The 21229-nt window shown below is 45.6% G+C and overlaps 1 protein-coding gene across 3 annotated transcripts in view; it reads left to right on the forward strand.

Annotated features, from left to right (window-relative positions):
• The first annotated feature begins 282 nt into the window (after positions 1–282).
• RAP1A (RAP1A, member of RAS oncogene family) overlaps positions 283–21229 on the forward strand; it is a 57470-nt gene continuing 36523 nt past the window's right edge. The window contains exons 1-2 of one of the 3 annotated variants that reach the window (XM_077294894.1): positions 283–521; positions 15494–15552. The gene's annotated coding sequence lies outside the window, so the exon portion shown is untranslated. Of the gene's footprint in view, positions 644–15493; positions 15553–21229 lie in introns of all 3 variants that reach the window. The other 2 variants (XM_077294893.1, XM_077294895.1) reach the window with 2 other exon arrangements.

Genomic DNA, 21229 nt, shown 5'->3' on the forward strand with positions numbered 1-21229 from the left:
GGAGAAGTGTCCCAGCTGTCCATAACAACCAATCAGAATCCTACTTGTATTTAATACACAACACAGTGGAATTGAAAGCTGAACGCTGATTGGTCTGTTTAGGAGAGGTTTTGCGAAGGTTTTCTAGCTAATAAGACCCTATTGGAAGAGCTGCACTTGTTGCCTGGTCCGGATTGGAGCGCTGAGGTCAGAGGCGGGACAGGAGGGCTCAGTGCCCCAGTGGCTGACCCCAGGGCGGGGTCCTGACACGTCACTGTGCCTATAGCGTACTTTGCCATTGGCTGCGGACATATACACGTTGTAATTACAGCCGCTTCTATACGCACGTACAACTGGCGGTGTGTGACAGGAAGCCGGGCTTACATCACATAACGGTCCCGCAGCGCCTGCGCGCTCATTGGTTGGGTCACTAGACGCTGCGCGCTCACTGGCTGCAGGTCCCGCCTCTTCCCCGCGAGTAGGAGGCGGTGACGCGCACAGGCGAGGCGGGCTCCCGGCGTGAGGCGCTAGTGTCGGCAGTGGTACGTACGCTCGTGTGTTCGGCTAGGAGACATCTCTGGGCGCACACCAGGGGAGGAGGGCACTGCCGGGGGATCCGGCTGGAGGTGGCGGCAGCAGCGCTGTGGAAGAAGCGAACCTCCGGGTAAGTGGCGGCTGCCCGGGAACTTCTGTGGTGAAGAGGGCAGCGGGCAGGACGCTCAGGAAACGCCGGGGATGCGGCCCGCCCTTCACATTAGGCCCCGGGTTGTCATCTTGTCCGGGCAGGGTGGGGAGGGCGGAAGGGTTAAGGCCTGGCTGACTTCCTCCCGGCGGCGCTGCGCTCACCCTGAGATCCCCGCTACTGCCGCGGGAGTGAGGCTGTCGGCAGCCCGAGCACTGCCTGCCACCATGGTGCCCAGTGGGTGTGGTGGGACTGCTGACGGGCTGTGACCAGGGAAAGGATCGGGGCTGCTGGGCATCGGCCAGGGGGCATCAGCTCTGTGTATGGAATACCTCTCCGGTCTGCCTGCTATGGGGTCTGTAGGGGGCATCGGCCAAGGGGCATCAGGTCTGCTATGGGGTCTGTGTATGTAGTACCTCTCAGGTCTGCCTGCTATGGGGTCTGTAGGGGGCATCAGCCTGTGCTGTACTGAGGGGGCTGTGTATGTAGTACCACTCAGGTCTGCCTGCTATGGGGCCTGTAGGGGGCATCAGCCTGTGCTGTACTGAGGGGGCTGTGTATGTAGTACCTCTCAGGTCTGCCTGCTATGGGGTCTGTAGGGGGCATCAGCCTGTGCTGTACTGAGGGGGCTGTGTATGTAGTACCACTCAGGTCTGCCTGCTATGGGGTCTGTAGGGGGCATCAGCCTGTGCTGTACTGAGGGGGCTGTGTATGTAGTACCACTCAGGTCTCCCTGCTACGGGGCCTGTAGGGGGCATCGGCCAGGGGGCATCAGGTCTGCCCGCTATGGGGTCTGTGTATGTAATACCTCTCAGCTCTGCCTGCTATGGGGTCTGTAGGGGGCATCAGCCTGTACTGCGCTGAGGGTCTTTGTATGTAATACCTCTCAGGTCTGCCTGCTGTGGGATCTGTAGGGGGCGTTAGCCTGTACTGTGGGGTCTGTGTATGTAATTCTTGCCCCTGGGGGTCTGTAGGGTAAGCCTGTGCTGTACGGAGGGGTCTGTGTATGTAAACCCCTCAGGTCTTTCTGCTATGGGATCTGTAGGGGAAGCCTGTTCTCTGAGGGGTCTGTGCTGTGTGTAATACCCCTCAGATCGCTCTGCTGTGACATGGAATCTAAAGGGACATAGACAGAGGAGTTTGACACTTTGCTGATGCCAACAGTTTGTTGTACTGGTTTGGTTTAAATAAAAGCAGCGCACAGATGAGAGGCTAGGGGGCGCACTTGTTCCTGTGTTCACAGCCGCCCATCCAGGGATGGAAATGATTTGTCATCTGTGGTGATAGTGACTGTTCTGTGACCACCCATAGAAGCGGGGACGTGACGAGCTTCTCTCCAGGAAGAGTTAAGCAGGCGGTCATGTTTCTTCTGACTTTCCACTGGCATTTCATGCCCTGCCTAGTTCATCATCTGTAGGAAGCTTGGTGACTTGTGTGGATTGTTGCCCGACTCTGTGACGTATAGTGCTGATGGACAGCCAGGGCATTCAGCATGTTTATCTACGTTTGTGCTGGGTTAGTCCCTGTGATCAAATCATAACACACTGCAGCTTAACAGAAATTCCTCACTGCAGTCTGATTCAAGCTATAAGGAACCTGTCATGTGATTCCTGCTGCCCATCATTCTGGGGGCTCATGAGGAGGTGGGCACAGAGGATCCTGCTTTTCACAGTATGCTTTTCTGAAATGCCGCAGCGTGTCAGAACTGCAATAATGCGACCAGTGTCTGACTCATCCTGCCCCTGGTTTACTATCTTATGACAGTTTTTCTTTAAATATATTTATCTGCTGAAAATTGCCTCTTATAGTGGTAGTCTCCTCTTCATGAATAGGTGGTTCTTTAAAAAAAATTTCAGCCCTTCGTAATGTATTAACAATTTTGTTTACAGATCGTTGCCCTGGAGACTGACCACTGCTACTAGGCAGCAGAACATGCTCGGTCATGAGAAGCTGGGGCATGCTGGTACCCCCTAGCCAGCTTCATCTAGGTACCCACAGTGGTGGGCGGTCTCTTAAATGTAAACAAAGGTGTTAATATCTCCAGAATGGCTGCAATTTTATAGATTAACCAGTTCAGGCCTTAGATATTTATCCCTCCCCATTAATGAATTAATGAACTAGTTTGTGTATTCGTCATTTTTGTGATGCATTATTATATATTTTTTTTTGTCTGTCACATTCTTTTATTTTTTGCTGTATGCTTCAATATCACCGCAAAGAATTAGCACCAGCATACTTTTAAAAGCTGTCTGGGTCTCCTAAGTTCCCGCAGCTCCTGCTTCCTCACTATGCACAGTGAGCACATGACGCGCCGTCAACGCTTCAAATTTCTCCATACACATCTCTTCTTAAGCATTGTGTATACAGTGATGGAGAAGGCACAGACAGTAATAAAATAAGTTTCCTCCGTAACTATTGGGACAGCCTGATCCCCGCAGCTACATGTGGCTGCACGAGTATGCAGGGACAATTTAGAAGGTCACTGCAGAGTAAGAGCAAGACCGGCTGGACATATCGAATCTATGGGCCGTCCTGAAGCCGATAAAATTAGTAAATTACAAAAGCTCTTGTTTCTACAAGCTGACAAAATCCATCTGTGAGGACGGGAATGCCACTTAAAGGCCGGGGCTTCACGAGGACTGACCCCCCCCCCCCCCCCCAGCCACAAAATACAGGACAGTAAATTGTCAGACCGGCCACACTGCTAGGTGACCGCTGCAGCCAGTCACTGAGTATTTGGCTTGATAAATTATTCAGTTGCTATGGTGTGTGCAGAGAGAGTGCACACGTTCAGGATTTTTCGAGTGTTTTTTTGCGTTTTTTCGCTATAAAAACGCGATAAAACCGTGAAAAAAAACCCCGCATACATTAAGCATCCTATTATTCGAATGCAATCCCCAATTTTTGTGCACATGTTGCATTTTTTCCGCGGCAGAATCGCATTCCGGAAAAAAACGCGGCATGTTCCTTCTTTGTGCAGAATCGCGGGGATTCCACACACATAGGAATGCATTGATCCGCTTACTTTCCGCATAGGGCTATGCCCACCATGCGGGAAGTAAGCGGCTCATGTGCGGATGGTACCCAGGGTGGAGGAGAGGAGACTCTCCTCCAGGCCCTGGGAACCATATAATTGTTAAAAAAAATAATAATAATTAAAATAAAAAAATATTGATATTCTCACCTTCCGGCAGTCTTCCCGTTCCTCGCGATGCTCTCGTTCCCAATAATGTCTTGCAGCAATGACCTGTGATGAAGTAGCAGTCTTGCGAGACCGCTACGTCATCACAGGTCATTCTTGCAATGCATTACTGGGAACGGGAGCATCGGGAACGCTGCAGGGGACGCCGGAAGGTGAGAATACAATGATTATTTTTTTTTTTTTAACATTATATCTTTTTACTATTGATGCTGCATAGGCAGCATCAATCGTAAAAAGTTGGTCACACTTGACAAACACTATGTTTGACAAGTGTGACTAAGGCCTCTTTCACACTTCAGTCGTTTGGCGTCAGTCACTTCCGACAAAGTGACGGATCGACGGATCCGTCACAATTGTTGAAAAAACGGATGTAACGGATCCGTTTTTTTGACGGAACCGTTACTCGGGGGTTGTATATACTTTTTGGAGCATGCGCAATTGAGAAAACTTGAAAAAACGGATTGGGGCGACGGATCCGCCAAAAAACGGATCGCGACGGATCCGTCGCCCATAGGGGGCCATTCTATGAAATGACGGACGCGACGGATCCGTCGCGATCCGCCATTTCAACGGAGACAAAAAACGTCTAGATGAACGTCAATGTCTAGATGACGTCCGCTAAATTTTGACGGATCTGTCGCATGACGGATGGAACGGACGACCATCCGTCACAATCCGTCGCTAATGCAAGTCTATGGGGAAAAAAACGGATCCGTCAAAAAAAAAAACGGATCCGTTTTTTGAGGAAAATGACGGTTTTAGACTGACGTCAAACAACTGAAGTGTGAAAGAGGCCTAACCTGTCAATCAGTTTTCCAAGCAATGCTACAGATCGCTTGGAAAACGCTAGTGTTTAGCGGGAAAACGCATGGCAATTCCGCATGCGTTTTTCCCGCGGCAGGGAGTTTTGGATTTGCCGTGTAAATTTCCGCTGCAATTCCTGACATTTGCACATAGCCTTCATGTGGTGCTGTGTCCTGATCGTCATCCTTTTGGATTTAAATGACAGGTATCTGATCCTTCAATACTGAATATTATGTCTATTAAAAAAAAATCCGATTCAGCAGCGCCGGCAGCAGCATCTGCTCTGCAGCATGATTGCATCTATAATAGGCATTCAGTTGTTTTATTTAGTCATATACATTTATTCTGAAAATATAATAAAATCTTAAAATGGCAACGCCTGCACAGTAGCACCTATTGGCAATCCGATAGATGCTACCGTGCAACTGGCGCCATTTAGCTAGAGGGGAAAAAATTGTCTTTACCAAGATGGCGGTGCCTGTGCAGTAGCATACCGTAATTCGGATGGCCAATAAATGCTACTACGCAGACGCTGTTTAATGCAATATTATAAACATGTATGTGACTGAGGGGGTGATAGCATGTGGAGGGGGATTCAGGAGCTGAGCTCCTTCCAAACACAGCAGATACCGGCTATATTGAGTCTGTCTCTAACAGATGAGGACAGAAATAAGTTCTTGTTTACCATTCATGGTCTCCTTTGGCGCCATGACTTACCACTAATGCGTTACTATGGCTGCCAGTGGCCTCCTAAAGGTCCCTGTCATCTCCATCTTGCTGCTTTATGTTGGACCTTAAAGGAGGCAGAGATTTGCTCTTGATATTGCAGTATATAGTATGACTGACTGGATGATTGTAGGTTCAAATCCCCTAAGGGGACTAATATTGGTGCGTGGGATTAAAAATATCTTGTATTAAAAAAAAAAAAAAAAAAAAATTAATAAACCCCCCCCCCCCTAAAGATTACAACCACTGACCTGTTCTGCTGAATTGGATAATCAATTCAGAGTAACGTTATCACAATTAACATCGGCCGGTGCAGATTACTTAATCAGGTGAGCGGTGTCGATAACCTTACCACACATAAGTGCAGAAGCGCATGCATGATCGTCAGGTGCCATGGTTGTGTCCTATTCTTAAGAGCGCAGACAGACAGCCGTGTTTATTGCGCGAGGATCGCATCTCAGTGCACAGACCAGGTCAGGAGAGCTGCCGTCCAGTCTGAGGATTGCGATGCGATCCTCGCACGAGAAATACAGCCGTCTGTCTGCTCCTTATCAGAAGTGCATGCATCTTGGCAGAAATGTAGGGTCAGAATGTAACCATTGCTCACCTCTGAAGTGAAGAATACCAGACAACCCCTTTTAAGTGATGGGTCTAGCGGGTTTCTTGATGGGTGTTTCAGCTGTCAATCAAGACTTTTTGGGGAGCATTGTCAGCAGTGCCTAGGACACCTCACTGTTTCGCAACACCCTTTGGCTATAAGGAATCACTGCGTGCTGAAGAATAAAATATTTTACCCTAATGCAGTTGGTATCACCATCAAAACAGGTCTACTGTAACTGCTTTACAAGGTTATCGAACATGGTCAGCAGATTTGAAACACTAAAGATTCTGACAGAACCTTTAAGGCAGTCATGCACACTAGATGATTAATGGTGATCGAACACTGAGTTCAGTGGGAAAATATCACAATGTAATATGTGTGTGCAGACATATGTTCAGGGAAAGAAGGGTCAGGTTATGACTTCACTTGGTTTTCTCACAGTTCCATATGTAAAGAATGGGTCTGTTAAGCCTGTGCTCTACCTCTGCTCCATTCAAATGGTTACATGGGACCCTGTTCTCATGATCTAGCATTTATCACCTCTGGTGGACTGGCATTAATTTGTGAATGAGAAACTTGTGACTTAGTTACATCTGTCCCGTGTGAATTGTTGGATGTCACCAAACGTAGGTGGATCTGTCATCGGTCTACAAATTAATATCTTGTGTGCTTGGCCAACGTTAAAGGGATTCTGTCACCCCCAAAAATCGTATATGCGCTGCAGCCACCAGCATGAGGGGCTTATCTACAGCATTCTGTAATGCTGTAGATAAGCCCCCGATGTAACCTGAAAGATAAGAAAAACAGGTTATATTATACACACCCAGGCGCGTTCCAGCTGTAGTCCGGTCCAATGGGCGTCGCGGTCCGGCGCCTTCCAGCTTTAAACGATGACGTCCTCCTCTTGTCTTCCTGCTGCGGCTCCTGCGCAGGCGTACTTTATCTGCCCTGTTGAGGGCAGAGCACAGTACTGCAGTGCACAGGCGCTGGGCCTCTCTGACCTTTCCTGGCGCTTGCACAATGCAGTACTGTGCTCTGCCCTCAACAGGGCAGAAAAAGTACGCCTGCGCAGGAGCCGCGGCAGGAAGACAAGAAGAGGACGTCATCGTTTGTAGCTGGGAGGCGCCGGACCGCGACGCCCATTGGACCGGACTACAGCGGGAACGCGCCTGGGTGAGTGTAATATAACCTGTTTTTCTTACCTTTCAGGTTACATCGGGGGCTTATCTACAGCAAATGCTGTAGATAAGCCCCTGATGCCGGTGGCTGCAGCTCATATACGATTTTTGGGTTGACAGATTCCCTTTAATAATGACCAGTTAATTTCAGTGGTCTGCACAACACACAAATGGTTCTAAGGGTACTGTCTACGACGGCACGATCCGTGACGTTCCAGCGATATCCATACGATATCGCTGTGTCTGACACGCTACTGCGATCAGGGACCCCGCTGAGAATCGTACGTCGTAGCAGATCGTTTGAAACTTTCTTTCGTCGTCAAGTGTCCCGCTGTGGCGGCATGATCGCATCGTGTAACAAAGGTTGTATACGATGTGCGCACAGTAACCAACGGCTTCTACATCGCAAATACGTCATGAAATTATCGCTCCAGCGTCGTGCATTGAAACGTGTGACCGCTGTCTACGACGCTGGAGCGATATTGGAGCGACGCTGGAGCGTCACGGATCGTGCCGTCGTAGCGACCAAAGTGCCACTGTGAGACGGTACCCTAAGATTACACTTCATCTAAAATTCTCATATTTGCTCAAGTTCACATTACGGGTGGAATCTGTGTTCCTGATATTTGGAACTCCAATATGTAGCCCCCTTATGTGCTGATTGTGAGCTTTTTGCTTTATTTGCGTAATGACAGGCATTTATCACTGCACTTGGGTTCAGGGCTCTATATAAAATGTTGTCCGTTTGCTTATAAAATGCGTAAAGTCCCAATCTTTGCATCGTAGGCAGTACTAATGCCAAAAGCACAACTTGCTGCTCACCCGTTAATAACTGGTCAATCCATTATAATTAATTAAAATGCTGGACATTTTTCCGTGCTGTATAATGGCCTTTTCTGTGATTAAACCATTTATCTGGAATTATTAGCCTCGGTTTTAATGGTTCTGGCATAGTTAGCTTGTCACACGGAAAAGACAAATGCGTTATTGTCTATATCCAACAAGGAGCTGATGTGTTTGGCTACATGGAAAATGATAGCATTTATTTTGCTGTCACATTCCGTTGTGTAATGTACAATTAGAAGTAAAGACTTTACGAACTTCATAACCTGCAAAATATGGCCGCTAGAGCCACCTGTTAGAACAGATCTGGGCAAAGTGCGGCCCATGGGCTACTGGGCAAAGTGCGGCCCATGGGCTACATCCGGCCCCCTGGCTCTCCCAGTCCGGCCCGTGGACCAAAACATTGGCTCATGGGCTGCATCATGCCCTTTCCGCTGACCATTCACCGTCTGCTGATATACATAGTTTGCTCTTGCAGCTGCAAACGGTGTATCAATCAATCAACCACCTAGACCGTTACTACTACAGGCTCTCCATGTATGTGTTGTGACTGTCACACAGCCGTGACACATGAAGCTGCGGCACCGAACAGCTGATTATCGGGGGCGCTCAAGGTATCTGGGTTACCGATGTAGCTATTCGGATAAGCACTTATCCAAAGCTATTCCATCATCCCTAATAATTATTATTCCAAGAAATATTAATTTAAAATATACCTTGTGTGACAACCCCTTAAAGGGAACCTATCGCCAAAATAATGCAGTTAATCTACAGGTTAATGGCGTTACTATCCTTCCTGGCACCCTCACTTACCCAAATGATGCGGTGAGAAAATGACCATTGTTCCCTCCTGCAGCGTTTGGGTTTCAAGGGGTAGCAGTTCAATCACTGCTCTGAGGGTACAGAGCAGTGTCTGTAACCGCCCCCGGCCAATTGTTTGGCAAGGTCTCCCATACGCTGGAGCACTTGACTAGCTTAGTGCTTCTGTGTTCTCTTAGGGTATTTTCCCACGGTCAGTAAACTGTGCGGGTTCGACGCTGCGTACATCTGCTGCTTCCAACCCTCAGTGGCCCGATGTTACAGCATAGTGGATGGGATTTCAAGAAATCCCATCTCCACTATGTGTGCACAGACACCTTCGGCTTCCCTGCAGAGACGGACATGCGGAGCGTCTTTCCAGACTGCAGCATGTCTATTTATCTTGCGGAGACGCTCTGTGTCTGCAAGATAAATCTCACCAGTCCAATGTATTGAGACGTGGTGATTCCGCACGGTTCAATGAACACATTGCACTTTGAATGGAGCGGCCATGTGCTCCGTCCAGAGCGCTGCCGATTACTGACCGTGGGGACATAGACAGTCGTCTGTTTTTTATTTTTTATTTTTTTGAATCCAAAGCAAATGAATTAAGCAGGAAGAGAAGTCCCTCCTTAAAGGGAACCTGTCACCCCCCCCCCCCCCCCCAGTCGTTTCAAACTATAAGAGCCAACTTGTGCAGCAGTAATGCTGCATTCTGACAAGGTGGCTCTTTTAGTTCTGGGTGCTGTAACTAGAGAAATAATCAGTTTTTTAATTTGTCAGAAATACCTTGTCTTCAGTCAAGGAGGCCGGCGTTTCCCCCCTGCTTCAGACAGCACACTGCTGTCACTCACATCTTCTTGGCGCCGGGCGCCGCCGCCTCCTCACCGCTGTTTTGAAAATAGCTGGCGCCTGCGCTCTTTTCCTGCCTGGTGCAGGCGCAGTAAGCGCTGCCCATCCTCTCCTCATATGCAGTCTCTGTGACTGCGCCTGTGCGGCCGCCCTGCCTGTGAATCCCAGCCCTGCAGTGACTTATGATTTATTCACATTGCGGGGCTGCGATTCACAGGCAGGGCAGCCGCACAGGCGCAGTCAGCTAGACTGCATATGAGGAAAGACGGGCAGCGCTCACTGCGCCTGCACCAGACAGGAAAAAAGAGCGCAGGCACCGGCTATTTTCAAAACAGCGGTGAGGAGCCGGCGCCAAGAAGAATTGAGTGATGTCTGTGTGGCGTCTGAAGCAGGGGGGGAAACGCCTGCCTCCTTGACTGAAGACAAGGTATTTCTGACAAATTAAAAAACTGATTATTTCTCTAGTTACAGCACCCAGAACTATAAGAGCCACCTTGTCAGAATGCAGCATTAGTGCTGAACAAGGTGGCTCTTTTAGTTTCAAACGACTGGGGGGGAGGGGTGACAGGTTCCCTTTAACATTTTGTGTTTTTTGTATCTACTACTGGCATACTACCATTCTGTACCAAAAACTGCTATAATAACTTGAGTAGTGATTCTAGGAAACTTATCCTGCTCGTGCCCTTCCTCTGTGTCATAAAAGAAACACTTTTTGACAGCAGATCCATCTGTTTGGCCATCCATCATGCAATATGTGCTGAAATTGTAATGATTGGCTGGCAGCAAATGCGACTAAACTCTGACTGCATTCTGCGGGCAGGTGCAGGCAACCGTAGGTTCCCCATCTGAGAAAAATGGCCCGATTGTGCTGATCAGACTGATCCATTCTTCTCTCGTGCAGATAATTAGGAAAAAAAAAAGTTGTTTTCTTCTCCTTTCCGTCTGTTAAGTCATCCGAGTGCGGTCTGATTTTTATTTTTTTTTTTCCCATGGACCAATAGACATAAATGGGCACATTTATCAATTCTGGTGTAATCGCTTTGGTTAATTGGGGTTCACGTGTGAGCTGGGAAGTCTCTTCTACAATGTGAGCCTATGGAGCCTTGTTCTGAAGCTCCAAAGCATTAGTGTAAAAGCCACTTCTGGCTCACACCGTGGGCCCGATTCATCTAGACCACTTCTGTTCACGCCGATCTTGATGAGATGTACTGGAGTCAGACGCTCTTGATTCATGAAGAGGCGCATGCCGCCTGCTCATCATGAATTTGACAATCGGCGTTTGCCAAGCCCCAGTCCCGCTTCTGCTCGGTCCGCTTTGTCAGAACTGGCCGAAAATGAAATCAAATGTTGAGTTATGCAACGTTTCAAGAAAAGATTATATTATTCTGGCCTAAATCTCGCAGCTTGACCAGGATTGTGTGAATTACCTTCACGTGACTCTGAAGAGGAGCAGAATAGCGCTGGTTACCGGAGAAAGCAGCGAAAACTGAATTTATTAACCCTGACACTACACTAACATTTACATGGGTTCAGGGAATTAAAAAACTGTAATTATGACATATTGCCTTTGAAATTTGATAGTGGTTTTGACATACTGTTGGGAACATAATTTTTGTCACACTTTTCTTATTGCAGACCTGAATACCGTATAATACGTCCTGTACATGTTCTATGATCCCCTGGATGCTCTATTGCTATTTGGATGTGGCTAGTAAGACCTAATGGATATGTCAATGCATGCCAGAGACTTGGGGATGAGTGTCATTTATAAAAAGGGGTCAGCCACCCCTGAGGACATTTTTGACAGCTCTTCTTGTGAAATATTATTGGTGTGGCATTGAGAAGCGTTGCTTCTGGGGGACAGTGCCTGACCAAGACAACAAATGGCTGCACAAGGGTATTACAGATGTGATCACTGTGTGCATGCAATAGTGACCTAATTAAGCTGCTTGTGTGTCTGAACCTATGGAAGAATACCTGTTACCCCGTGGACCTTTTGGTTAAGGAAATATTTGTCACTTTGTGTGGGAGGCGGGTAAGACCATTTCTGTTGCATGGATTTTCCCCATTGGAAGTCAGTGGCACTAGGCCGGTGTGAACACTTGCTTTTCTTGATGCAGAATATTTTGTACAGCTTTTCTTTCCCTTATGAAAAGAAAATCTGAATGTCCAATTTAACGGTGTATATCCAGTAGGGTGCCAAGGAAAAAAGAACTTTGCAAATTGGTAAGTCTTACCCCTCAAATTTGTTCCTTTTGGCATAAGGATTCACCATGTAAAATATGTTGACATTAAATTAAGTTTTAACACTTGCTCAAGAGACATACATACATACATACATACATACATACATACATACATACATACATACATACATACATACATACATACATACATACATACATACATACATACATACAGCACCAAACACAATACCTCAACTGAGTGCAGGCATCCCCAGCCAGCAGTCTCAGTAGGCTCCTTACAACATACATACATACACATTTGGTATCGCCGCATTCAGTAACGCCCAATATATCAAAATATAAAATCAATTAATCTGATCGGTAAACGGCATAACATACCATACATAATGCGGGATATTCATGACGATAAATACTAAACAAACATTTAAAACAGCAATATGATGTGCCATTGAGCAACCAGTAAATGATGACTAATCTTAAAAAAAGAAAATTATAAAATATCTATTACCAAAAAGGAACAAAATTAAGAGGTAAGACCTTCAAAAAGTTGCTACTTAATTTTTACCATGCATTTCCTTGGCACCCTAATATCCAGTTTAGAAATGAAACCAATTTTGGGGGAGACAGTTGTTTTGACTTGATCTAATACTAAAATGAGGGGGGCAGAAGTACTGTTCCCATTTGATCTTCCCATGGCTTTTGAGAAATTGTTGGGTCTGTTGGTGGTGTGCGGTGTCCTCTTTTGACAGAGTTCTGCATAAGTATGCTGATTTCCTGGCCAGTTTGTTTTTAGTAAATGGTCAGCGCTGGTTGAACAATTTTATTTATTTTTCTAAATGTTTTGTAGGATTAACTGCACAATGCAGGAAAATCTCCAGCTTTGTTATAGCAGAAGGATAAAATTTACATATACATTTCAAAGAAGCTGCTGTACATGCTGACAGCAACAAATGATCATTTATTTATTTTGTTTGTCACAAATTTGCTGTTTACTGGTATTTTGTCGCCTTGTAACCCTAACCTAATTCTGCATTGTTGGGCCCACGATCCAGAAGTAGCAGAGCTTTGGATGCAGTGTATGTTCGCTGCGTCCAGAACAGCTGCCTTCTATTGAGCACTGGTGAGAGGTCATGTGTACACTGAGCAGTGCCGATTTACTGCGTCCAATACGTTCTATTGGTGACATTTCTCTTGCGGAGACACTGGTCAGTGTCCACTGGTGAGCCGCAGGCGACTATGCACGCATAGTGGACGTGGGATTTCTAGAAATCCCATCCTCTGTTATGTAACATCTGGCCGCTGTGGGTTTGACGCTGCATAAATATGCCGCATCAAACCCACAGCAGTTCCAGGTTGTGGGCATGTACCCTAAAGGTACCGTCACACTAAACGATATCGCTAGCGTCCTGGATAGCGATATCGTTGTGTTTGACACGCAGCAGCGATCAGGATCCTGCTGTGATATCGCTGGTCGTTGATTAAAGTTCAGAACTTTATTTGGTCGTCAGATCGCCGTGTATCGTTGTTTGACAGCAAAAGCAACGATACCAGCGATGTTTTACAATGGTAACCAGGGTAAATATCGGGTTACTAAGCGCAGGGCCGCGCTTAGTAACCCGATGTTTACCCTGGTTACCAGTGTAAAATGTAAAAAAACAAACAGTACATACTCACCTTCACGTCCCCCGCTGTCCGCTTCGTGCACTGACTGAGCGCTGGCCGTAAAGTGAAAGCACAGCGGTGACGGACGTCACCGCTCTGCTGTTAGGGCCGGCACCAGGGTGGATTTGATTTAAATCTAACTGATTTAAATCACGATTTAAATCCAGATTTAAATCACTAGTCAGTAAGGCTTGATTTAAATCCGTGATTTACGGTAAATCAAAGTTTCTACCTAAACTAGTTCTTGCTACTTTAACATGCAAGTAGATGAAGATTTTTAGAATCACTTTTTATATTACTTTTTTCTCCCCAGTTTAATGGGTTAATCATTCATATTTGGACACCACTGTTCTGTTGTACTTAAGGCCCCGTCACACACAGCGACGCTGCAGACAACGATGCCGATCGCTGCAGCGTCGCTGTTTTGTTGCTGTGTGGTCGCTGGGGAGCTGTCACACAGACCGCTCTCCAGCGACCAACTATGCCGAGGTCCCCGGGTAACCAGGGTAAACATCGGGTTACTAAGTGCAGGGCTGCGCTTAGTAACCTGATGTTTACCCTGATTACCAGCGTAAAAGTAAAAAAAAAACAAACAGTACATACTTACATTCCGGTGTCTGTCCCCCGGCGTTCTGCTTCTCTGCACTGTGTAAGCACAGCGGCCGGAAAGCAGAGCGGTGACGTCACCGCTGTGCTGTGTTTTCCGGCTGGCCGGCGCTCACAGTGCAGAGAAGCACAGCACAGTACCTAATAGGAATATACTCACCCTCGGCTTCTTTCCGGCAGCCTTCCTTCCTAAGAATGAGCGCGTTCAGGGCCTTAGATGACGTCACGGCTTGTGATTGGTCGCGGCCGCCCATGTGACCGCCACGCGACCAATCGCAAGCCGTGACGTAATTCTCAGGTCCTAAATTCCTAGAATTAGGAATTTAGGACCTGAGAATTACGTCACGGCTTGTGATTGGTCGCATGCCGCTCATGTGACCGCCACGCGACCAATCACAAGCCGTGATGTCATCTAAGGCCCTGAACGCGCTCATTTTAAGCAAAGAAGGCTGCCGGTTACCAGCGGTGATGTCCAGGGGCCTCCAGACGGGTGAGTATATCAATATTTTTTATTTTAATTCTTTATTTTACACATTAATATGGATCCCAGGGCCTGAAGGAGAGTTTCCTCTCCTTCAGACCCTGGGAACCATAGTATCCCATTGCACTGCATTGGGTTTCGTGTTTTGGCCGACCCCGACCCCGACTTTTTTATAGGATCGGCCGATTTCGCTCGACCCGACTTTTGAGAAAGTCGGGTTTCGTGAAACCCGACCCGATCCTATAAAAATAAGTCGCTCAACCCTAGCCGTAATAACTCTGGAATGCTTCAACATATTTCCTTGATTTTGAAACTTTTTTCATAACACATTGTACTTTATGGTAATGGTAAATTTAGATCAATGTTTTGTGTTTATAAAAAAAATATCAAATTTTACAAAAATTTTAACAAATGTGCAATTTTCAAATTTTGAATGATCATTTCTTTAATCCAGATAGTCATACCACACACAAACATGAAATAACATTTCCATCATGTCGGCTTTACATCAGCACCATTTGTAAAACGCTATTTTATTTTGTTAGCATTTTAGAAAGTTGAACAGTGTAGCAGTCATTTTTTTCACTTTTTCAAGGAAACTTAAAAAACATATTTTTAAGGAACCGTATTCAGTTTTGAAGTGACTTTGGGGGTCCTATATATTGTAACAACCCCAAAAGTGATACCATTTTAAAAATGGCGCCCCTCAACCTTGCATTACAGGGAGAAGTTGATTGTATATTTATATCACTTGCGAAGTAATGGCCCTAGCGATATTTGTGGGAATCCGTATGCAAATGTGTTACTTGTGAGCATACAATTAGTTACCAATGTAATTTAAAAAAAAAAAGTAAATAAATTATGTTTTACAGGTCTTAAACACTATTCCAAAAACACGGAGCAGAAACTGTTTACATGCTCAGGATAACAAGTAAGTTTTCTGTTGCGTCTTCACTAAACCGTGTGGTATAAGTCCTGCTCCACACTCTCCCCTCAAAAAAGCCATGTAGCATACAGGTCCTTCTCAAAAAATTAGCATATAGTGTTAAATTTCATTATTTACCATAATGTAATGATTACAATTAAACTTTCATATATTATAGATTCATTATCCACCAACTGAAATTTGTCAGGTCTTTTATTGTTTTAATACTGATGATTTTGGCATACAACTCCTGATAACCCAAAAAACCTGTCTCAATAAATTAGCATATTTCACCCGACCAATCAAATAAAAGTGTTTTTTAATACCAAACAAAAAAACCATCAAATAATAATGTTCAGTTATGCACTCAATACTTGGTCGGGAATCCTTTGGCAGAAATGACTGCTTCAATGCGGCGTGGCATGGAGGCAATCAGCCTGTGACACTGCTGAGATGTTATGGAGGCCCAGGATGCTTCAATAGCGGCCTTAAGCTCATCCAGAGTGTTGGGTCTTGCGTCTCTCAACTTTCTCTTCACAATATCCCACAGATTCTCTATGGGGTTCAGGTCAGGAGAGTTGGCAGGCCAATTGAGCACAGTAATACCATGGTCAGTAAACCATTTACCAGTGGTTTTGGCACTGTGAGCAGGTGCCAGGTCGTGCTGAAAAATGAAATCTTTATCTCCATAAAGCATTTCAGCCGAGGGAAGCATGAAGTGCTCCAAAATCTCCTGATAGCTAGCTGCATTGACCCTGCCCTTGATGAAACACAGTGGACCAACACCAGCAGCTGACATGGCACCCCACACCATCACTGACTGTGGGTACTTGACACTGGACTTCAGGCATTTTGGCATTTCCTTCTCCCCAGTCTTCCTCCAGACTCTGGCACCTTGATTTCCAAATGACATGCAAAATTTGCTTTCATCAGAAAAAAGTACTTGGGACCACTTAGCAACAGTCCAGTGCTGCTTCTCTGTAGCCCAGGTCAGGCGCTTCTGCCGCTGTTTATGGTTCAAAAGTGGCTTTACCTGGGGAATGCGGCACCTGTAGCCCATTTCCTCCACACCAGACTCAGTCCACTGCTTCCTCAGGTTCCCCAAGGTCTGGAATCGGTCCTTCTCCACAATCTTCCTCAGGGTCCGGTCACCTCTTCTCGTTGTACAGCGTTTTCTGCCACATTGTTTCCTTCCAACAGACTTACCATTGAGGTGCCTTGATACAGCACTCTGGGAACAGCCTATTTGTTGAGAAATTTCTTTCTGGGTCTTACCCTCTTGCTTGAGGGTGTCAATGATGGCCTTCTTGACATCTGTCAGGTCGCTAGTCTTACCCATGATGGGGGTTTTGAGTAATGAACCAGGCAGGGAGTTTTTAAAGGGAACCTGTCACCACGTTTTTGGAAGATGGGATAAAAATAGCGTTAAATAGGGGCAGAGGTGGGCGTTACATTAGTGTGTTTGTTATGCGTTTATTACCCACCTAAGTTGCCGAAATACCTTTGCAAAGTCTCCGTTTTCGCCTGTCAATCAGGCTGGTCTGGTCAAAAGGGCGTTGTCTTCCCCCAGATTTTGCGTAGTTTTCCGTTGGTGGCGTAGTGGTGTGCGCATGCCCAAGGTCCCGAATCCTCTGCCAGGGGATTTAAAAGAGCGCGCTGTTCGTTATTTCATTGGTGATCGGTGGGCGCGGCCATCTTCCTTTGGCCGCGCGTGCGCAGAAGCGGCGCTCTGCTGGCCGCGGCTTCAGGAAAATGGCCGCCGCGATATCCATCTGCGCACGCGCGGCATCCCGCGGCCATTTTCCTGAAGCCGCGGCCAGCAGAGCGCCGCTTCTGCGCACGCGCGGCCAAAGGAAGATGGCCGCGCCCACCGATCACCAATGAAATAACGAACAGCGCGCTCTTTTAAATCCCCTGGCAGAGGATTCGGGACCTTGGGCATGCGCACACCACTACGCCACCAACGGAAAACTACGCAAAATCTGGGGGAAGACAACGCCCTTTTGACCAGACCAGCCTGATTGACAGGCGAAAACGGAGACTTTGCAAAGGTATTTCGGCAACTTAGGTGGGTAATAAACGCATAACAAACACACTAATGTAACGCCCACCTCTGCCCCTATTTAACGCTATTTTTATCCCATCTTCCAAAAACGTGGTGACAGGTTCCCTTTAAAAGCCTCCGGTATCTTTTGCATGTGTTTAGAGTTAATTAGTTGATTCAGAAGATTAGGGTAATAGGTCATTTAGAGAACCTTTTCTTGATATGCTAATTTATTGAGACAGGTTTTTTGGGTTATCAGGAGTTGTATGCCAAAATCATCAGTATTAAAACAATAAAAGACCTGACAAATTTCAGTTGGTGGATAATGAATCTATAATATATGAAAGTTTAATTGTAATCATTACATTATGGTAAATAATGAAATTTAACACTATATGCTAATTTTTTGAGAAGGACCTGTATTATTGTAATGGGGTTTTATTACACATTCCTATTCTCCTGAACACTTGGAGCAGCACAGCCACACTATACACGCTGGTAGCGCTCTGTGCGTCTGTTTCCTGCGTGCCTCGTCTTCCCACAGCGCTGTTATCGCAGGGCTACTGGACTGGCGTGCCTCTGTATATCTTAACTACTGCTTGATATTAACCGTGTAGGAAGCAACAGCTGCAGTTGCAAATTCTGTCTGTTGAAATTCTTGGTCACATTTTCAACCTTGTTGGTTGATGTCTGGAGCCCTGTGTATTTCAACAGACACTGATAAACCATAGCCAAATAATTGAATGTTTTTCTATAGATGTAGATTGGAGTACTATAGGTAAAACATGTCAATCCTTGTCTTAACCCTTTGGCAGTATATCTGTGTGCAGAATTATGTAACTAACAGAAAACGTTAATTTTCCCATCTCAGTAGTTCATTTTCATCTGATAAAGTGAGAATAACCATACAACTCAATGTACAAAATACATTTCTGCATTGAAAAAAGTGTTAACTCACATATTCATTTGTGAAAGCATCACAAAGAAAAAACGAAGTGAAGAGAGTGGGGTAATGTTAAAAAGTTATATGTTTAGTAACAATAATTAAAACAGTACACTACAGTACACCAAACGGAGAAAAGAAGGCGGGGGGGGAGAGGTTTTCCCACCAGACAAAATTAGGGGAAACGGACCTGCACCATACCACTAGGGGTTACCAAAGTGGAATTAACCCCAAAATATCACGTATAGTTGAATAGATGGTGATATAAAGGTAAAGGGCGACACAAATAGGCACACAATACTCATATATAATTTGCCATTAAAATTTAACCAGTATATTACCAATGTAGGGAGTATCCCATATAGGTGGTATTTTACTAGCTCAGTGTGTGTGTGTGTGTGTGTGTGTGTGTGTGTGTGTGTGTGTGTGTGTGTGTGTGTATATATCTCCAGTAGTGCAAAATACATTGCTAACACACTAGAAAGTAAACCCACTATAGACAATCTGATAAAAGAAAGTTCCTACGAATGGTTAATTTACCTGTGATGTGGATGGAAATATGGAAATACAATAGTGCCTGACGCGGGTGGTAGCGAGCAGGTGCGGATCCCCGGCGCCCGGCAAGCGCTGTTTCGCCGTAGCTTCTTCTAATGGGCGCTGTTACTTTCTAGTGTGTTAGCAATGTATTTTGCACTACTGGATATATAGATAGATAGATAGATAGAAAGATACACTCACTGAGCTAGTAAAATACCACCTATATGGGATACTCCCTACATTGGTAATATACTGGTTAAATTTTAATGGACAATTATATATGAGTACTGTGTGCCTGTTTGTGCCGCCCTTTACCTTTATATCACCATCTATTCAACTATACGTGATATTTTGGGGTTAATTCCACTTTGGTAACCCCTAGTGGTATGGTGCAGGTCCGTTTCCCCTAATTTTGTTTGGTGGGAAAACCTTTCCCCCCCCCCCCCGCCTTCTTTTCTCCACCGTGTGGTGTACTGTAGTGTACTGTTTTAATTATTATTAATAAACATATTACTTTTTAACATTACCCCACTCTCTTCACTTCGTTTTTTTCTTTGTGATGCTTTCACAAATGAATATGTGAGTTAATGATTTTTTGAAGTGACGTCAGCCTGTCTGATTTAGGACTATGGGAATAATTGAAAAAAGTGTGTATATCGATCTTTCTGTATTAGTGACCAATATAGCCACCCATCTTTTCAATTCGTTATGTTTCCCATCCATCCAGTTTCTTAGTCTATTGATGATCCACTTTTTGGGCCACGCCAACTACCGCCTCCCAAACACTGCTGAGAGAGGTGTACAGATTTCCTTCACGGTAAACCTCTTGTTTCAGAAGGACCCATAAGTATTCAATAGGGTTTTTGTTTGCTGAGGAAGGGGGTCATATCATTATTCTTTCATCTTTAACCTCTTTACAAAATTGGACATATATGTGCATTCAAGGTCATCTACACCTCTTTGATTCTGACTCCAGCGCTGAGCCTGCATCTTTTCTGGCATATGACAGCTGATCAAATCAGCTATGTGCTCTTAACAGCTGCTGTTCACGATCCACCCGTGGCTGTTTACATGTTACATGTCAATCACTGACAGCAGCATTAAACCTGAGCGTGCTAGAAGCGGATCATAAGGGTATGTGTCCACGTTCAGGATTGCATCAGGATTTGGTCAGGATTTTCCATCAGTATTTGTAAGCCAAAACCAGGAGTGGGTGATAAATGCTTAAGTGGTGCATATGTTTCTATTATATTTTTCCTCTAATTGTTCCACTCCTGGTTTTGGCTTACAAATACTGATGGAAAATCCTGACCAAATCCTGATGCAATCCTGAACGTGGACACATACCCTTAGACACGCTTATCGGCGCGCCTGTCGCATGATCTCGGGGCGCTAATGAGTTGGCATGGCAGCCACGGGTCTGCAGAAGAGAGGAGATGACCATTTCTGCTACAGTTCAGCCCTGCTATATGTAGCACATGCGATCGGATGATTGCAGCTTTAAGTCTCCTAAGTTGACTATCAACCCCTTTCCTATATTGGGCGTAATAGTATGCCGATGTCGGACACCCTCCCTTTGATGTGAGCCCAAATCTTTCCTGGCACATATCAGCTGTTTTGAACAGCTGACATGTGTTCGGAACAGCGCGCTGGTGGAATCGCGATCCACCCTTGGCTATTAACCCGTTAAATGCTGCTGTCAAACGCTGACAGCGGCATTTAACATGCGCTTCCGGCAATCACACCGGAAATCTGCCCACTGCTGACCCCCGTCACGTGATTGTCGATCACCGGTGCATTGGTATGAAAACCAGAGGTCTCCTGGAGACTTCTACTATGGTTGTCACTCTCGGCTTGCTGTGAGTGCCATCCAATGGTTGGTGTTCATATTAATTGAGTTATTCAGCTACATAGGGGCGATCTGATCATCGCCTGTATGTAGCAGAGGCGATCGGGTTATGGCAGCTTCTAGTCTCCCATGGAGGCTATTGAAGCATGCAAAAAGTAAAAAAAAAAAAAAAAAAAAAAAAAAGTTTTTAAAAATATATATAAAAAATAAAATATATAAAAGTTCAAATCACCCCCCTTTTCGCCCAATTCAAAATAAAACAACAAAAAAAATCAAACATACACATATTTGGTATCGCTGTATTCAGAAT

The sequence above is a fragment of the Ranitomeya variabilis genome, chromosome 3 (assembly GCF_051348905.1).
Source record: "Ranitomeya variabilis isolate aRanVar5 chromosome 3, aRanVar5.hap1, whole genome shotgun sequence".
Lineage (NCBI taxonomy): Eukaryota > Metazoa > Chordata > Amphibia > Anura > Dendrobatidae > Ranitomeya > Ranitomeya variabilis.